This window comes from Galeopterus variegatus, unplaced genomic scaffold, assembly GCF_000696425.1.
Source record: "Galeopterus variegatus unplaced genomic scaffold, G_variegatus-3.0.2 Scaffold245, whole genome shotgun sequence".
Lineage (NCBI taxonomy): Eukaryota > Metazoa > Chordata > Mammalia > Dermoptera > Cynocephalidae > Galeopterus > Galeopterus variegatus.
The window spans coordinates 30,046-35,260 of NW_007726356.1; the positions used below are offsets into that span (position 1 = coordinate 30,046).

The window sequence follows — 5,215 nt, forward strand, 5'->3', positions numbered from 1 at the left end:
CGCCTCGCTCAGCCAGCTAGCGGGAACCGGTCTGTATGTGGGATCCGAACCCTCGGGTGGGAGCGCCGCCGCGCTTCCCAAGTGGCGCACTTATCCAGTGCGCCACCGGGCCGGCCCGCAAACCGTAGGATTTTTGATAAGGTTTAGTTTGTTTGGCATGTTAGACATCTTTGTGCTTTTATATTATAGTCTTGATTATTTGCTAACTTTCTGAATAAACTTGAGTAAAATCAAATAAATTAAATCAAGGATTTTGGTATTTTCTCCACTCAAACCTAGTAGTGTGTGATGGATTAGATGTGGTTGGTTGGGGATGAATGCAGAAATGAATGATAGGTTTAAAAAAAAATCCACCCCCCTGCACTTGAGAAGATGTATGTAGGTAGATGCTTAAATAAGAAAGTATTTGTGATATGTAATCTTTTAATCTGTTTATTGATTGCTAAATGTTTATTTGGTATTCACTACTTTGTCTTCTTCCATGTGTTTTTCTGAATTAAAGGTTTGGAAAGGGAATGCTGCTCTAAAATATAGCATCATTCTAGCACTAGTCGTACTGGTCAGTAACTCCTACAGCAATTTTATTTTTGCCCATCTTTCCTTCTACATTGTTCCTTCCAAGTATAAAAGCATATACTGTATATGGGTGCAAGATCCTAAATCCCTGTATGTTGACTAGAACTTAGTGGTGATGCTCGGTAAACTTGAAGAATGTATGATATTACAATGACCAAGTTAGGATGAAGGAGATGTTATTTTATATCAGTTGTATTTTTCTGGATGTTGTGCTGTTTCATAAAAAAGAAATTAATGACAAGATAATGTAACCCCAAAAGGACTCATCTTGTGACTCTAGACTGAGATTGACGAAAAATAACGAAATTTTGAAGGAATTTGTTGGTGGATTATATTAAATTCAGAAATAATGTTTTTACTTCTTTTGGTATATTTCAGGCAAGGATTTGCCTTCTGTCTATCTGCTGTTCTACTTGTTTGGCAAACTAATGTAGCTTGGAGAGTTTTGCTCCAAACTTGATGTTGCTACTAGCCAGTAGTTGGGGACTATTTTTTCCCTTGCTGTGTACTGTAATCATGTGTCCCAGAACAAATGCAGTCATCCCTAATCCAAGGATGTTCAAATCCCTTATAAAAAATGGCATAGTATTTGCATAAAACCTATGCACATCTTCCTGTATATGTTAAATAATCTCTAGATTACTTATAATACCTAATACAGTTGTATTAGTCTGCTTCTGTTGCTTTTAACAAAATACCTGGAACTGGGTGATTTTCATAAAGAAATAAGAAATTTATTACTTACAGTTTCTGAGGCTGGAAACTCCAAAGTCCATCTGGTGGTGGTGACAGTGACCCAGGGGTCTCATGTTGCAAGATGGTGGAAGCAGAGAGAGCAGAGAAAGAGTAGCCTCCTCATTCACTCTCCTTTTAAAGTCCTCTGAATCACGCCCCTGACCACCATTATTAATCCATTTGCTAAGGCGTGGTCCTAGAATCTAATCACATCTTCAAGGCCCCACCTTTCAATTACCATAATAGGATTTTCCACCCTCTTAACAGTCACAGTCGGGACCAAGTTTCTAATACGTAAAACTTGAGGGACACAATTCAAGCTTTGGTGAGTTTTGGGGGGACATAATTCAATCCACTACAACACTGCTTATGCATCACTTCATTCATATGAATTCAGCGTACTGCTTGGCACACAGCAAATTCAGGTTTTGCCTTTTGGAACTTTGTGAAATGTTCTACTTTCCTTTACCCTTAATACTTTCAATCCATGATTGATTGAATGCATGGATGCAGAACCCACATACGGGGGACTGGGTGTAGCATGATTCCATGGTTATTTATTTTTTGTCTTCTCTGTCCCCCCCACACTTATATTATTTGACTTGCAGTAGGAAAAATAATTTTTTTCAAAGTTTTAAGTGTAAGATTAATTCCTCACAGATTTCATAGTGTTTAGTAATACGAGAAAATGTTCACAGTAGGTTAAGTTGAAAAAAAAAAGCAATACTTTATGATTATAACTATGTGAAGTATACACCTTTTATACATGGTAAAAGCAAGGAAGTTTACTGTGAAGTTTCTTAATTATTTCCATGCAGTTGGCTATTAGCAATTTTGATTTTCAAAATTTACATTGTCTTTTCCAAAATTCCATTAGTAGTTTCAAATTATTATTATAATTAGGAAAAAACATTATTGGGCACACAGGTCCGGCTGTGTGCCCCTTTTCAAAAAGAAACAACTCAGAAGTCAAATGTTGGTGAAGATGGAAGTCAGCTTTTATTCAGGAATACCAATGACCTGAGGGGAGATGTTAGGATAACCCATCTCTCCAGTAAACCTGAAGAAGGAGAATAGCTAGACTAAAGCCATCTCCCCAGTAAACCTGAAGGAGAATGGCCAGGCCAAAGCCACCTGAAAGACTCAGATTTACTGAGGAGTTTTTAAAGAGGGGACCAAGGGAATGGAACGTGGGAGAATGTGAAGCAGGAGGGAGGGAGATGTGAGCCATGGCGACTCTGTGCAAGGAACCAGGTACAAGGTCTCGCCAAGATTCCGTCTGCTTTCTACTCCCATCCTTATCTCAGGGTGCTACTGGAAAGTATGTGCCTCGTTGCGGGTCTGTGGCTTCAAGTTGGTTGGAAAAGAACTTTACATTAATGTAAATAATGTCATTTTGCCCTGTAACCAAGGTTCAAAATATCAACTAACCATGGGAAAAAAGAGAACTCAGAGAAATTCATGCCAAGAAAAAAACTGTCTTTTAAAAATTTGCTTATAGCCCATGCGGTTTTAGGTCCCAACATGGCTTCAGTCCTGCTCACTCTAACAAAAATAGTTATTAAAATATTTTTTCACCTGGAAACCAAAAGCTGCAATGGCAGGAGAGTTTTGTAATGCTTTGCTTTTTATTTTATTAAAAAAATATTTTTTACTTAATAGACAATGTTTTAGATCATTTTAGGTTTATAGAAAAATTTTGTGGAAAGTACAGAGAGTTGTATATACCCCCTGCCGTGTTATGGGCTAATGTCATAATCCTGTCAACATCGCCAGTTGTAGAGCTCTTCTGCAACAACTGGGCCAACTGTTGAGCTAGGGCTGAGTCTAGAGCTCACAGACCCCTCAAGTCTGTTGTCCAGACTGGGTCACACACTTCGTACGCCAGGCTAGGTCACCAAACCCCTTACACGCAGGTCTATGAGCTAGGTAACTGGCAAACAGGTCCTTGGAAGCCACAGGTTGGAAAGCATGGCTGTGCATGGCAGTGACCGCCCAAGGCACTAGTCAGCCAAGGTGGTGGCACTGCGCAGGCGCACTAACTCCACCCACACACCACCTATTCACAGCAAATGCTCACCAAGGTTATGAACATCTGAGGGGCCCTGACCATTTTCCTATATTTTTTCCAGCACCCCTTCATCCCCTCTCTCCAGTTTCCCCTATAATTAACTTTTTGCAATAATGTGGTACATAATGTTACATTTTTTTCATTACTGTCTTAGTGAGAAATATAAAGGAAAATCAGTATAGAACTCTAGCAGATTTTCATTTTCTTTATTCATTATGCTTTGATGATTCTTTTTTTCTTTCTTTGGGGAAGAAATTTGTTAATTTATTTTGAGCTGGATGTGCAAATTCCTGCTTCTCTACCTCCTTTAAAAGAAAAAATCAACTGTGGTTTTTTAAAACTAGCCCCTTTTGGGAAAAATGCAATAGTTACTAATGTTTATGAAAGTGTTTGCGTGCCATCTTTTAAATTCAGTAATAGTGAGTTCCTCAGTAACTTCCCAGAGCAAATGTGGTAATTTTAGAAGTTCAATATACACTGACCCAAATATTTTCTTCTTATTTTGAATATATTGCCCTTTAATTTCAGTTTATAGGACAGAGTAAATAGGACCCATTGACTGCTTTTAAATACGTTCTTCAAAATTTAAATCACAGAGTCTTCAAAAGAGATAAGAATCAGAAAGAAAGCTGAGACAAATGGGTAATATTAAATACAAAACAGTATTTTACCTTCCTTTCTGAAGCCATTGTATTTTTTTCAGTACATCCCTTGTAATGTAAAATATTCAGTTTAAGAAACTGTATGCAGAATTACAAAGTAATTTTCTATCTTAAAGACTACTTTGCTTATTGGCCAAAAAACTGCAAAACCCTGTATTACTCATCTAGCCCATAATGTACCTTTTTTCGCTATTATTTACATTTTGTATAATTTGTGGTGGTAGTGTTTCTCAAATACAAGTGGTTCCCAATTTTTTCTATTTTGAGGTAGAATTTTAAGCTATTTTCTACTCCTCTCTAATCCATCTTCTTAAAAATAGTTCATTCCTTTTTCAGTCATTCCAAGTCTTCTTTGTGATGGTCTTTTTTTAAATCATTTGTTTTAGTTTCCACCTCTGACTTTTCCTTTTCTTTTCTTCTTCCATTGTGTTCTTGTCACTATTACATGGTTTCTTTATTTTAATTTTTTACTTCTATTCCATTCCATTAATTGATGCCATGAACATTACTGCCTTGACAAGAAAAATCTAAACCAATCTAGTGTTTTCAGTCATTCTCCTTTTTTCTTCTGTGGTCTTTATGTGCTTTTGCTTGTCTTTGTACTTTGTTAAGTACTCTCTTGGAATTCAGACCCCACAAAGAAAGTTATTTCTTCCCAGTTAATATGTTTAACTGATAGACTTTTGTTTTCTTTTTGGTGGGTCTCTTGATTTAAGATATTTGCCATTAAAAAAATTGAGAAATATACATATTAAATATTTAATAAATAAATGTTGAAGTTTATTTCTTGTGGTTCAAGCAGAATTTGGGAAATATAATTTGTGGATGAATTGATTGTTGTTGTGATTGTATGCTGAGCAGGGCAGTGTATTCTTGTAGACGTGAGTAAGTTAGTATTAATTTTGGTTTGGTCTTGGATTATTTTCTTTATATGAAAGTACAGTTAATACCTGTCCATATGGGCCTAAGCCTTTATGCCTTGGGATGACTACAGTTCTGAATTTTATAGTGAGTCAGCAACAAAAAAATGAACAGCTCCAATTCAGTAATAGACTTGGTCAATAAAATATTTACTTGATAATGCAAGTATATTAGCACAAATGAGAATTTCCTTGCAAGAAAACCATGTGAATATAAAACACAAACTATGAACGTCATAGCACAAAAATTT

General features: G+C 36.5%; 1 protein-coding gene across 1 annotated transcript in view; it reads left to right on the forward strand.

The window, feature by feature from the left end:
• The window catches only part of LRBA (LPS-responsive vesicle trafficking, beach and anchor containing), a gene marked incomplete at its 5' end in the record, with an annotated part of 547,723 nt that overhangs the window by 24,171 nt on the left and 518,337 nt on the right, over positions 1-5,215 (forward strand). The window lies entirely within an intron of this gene.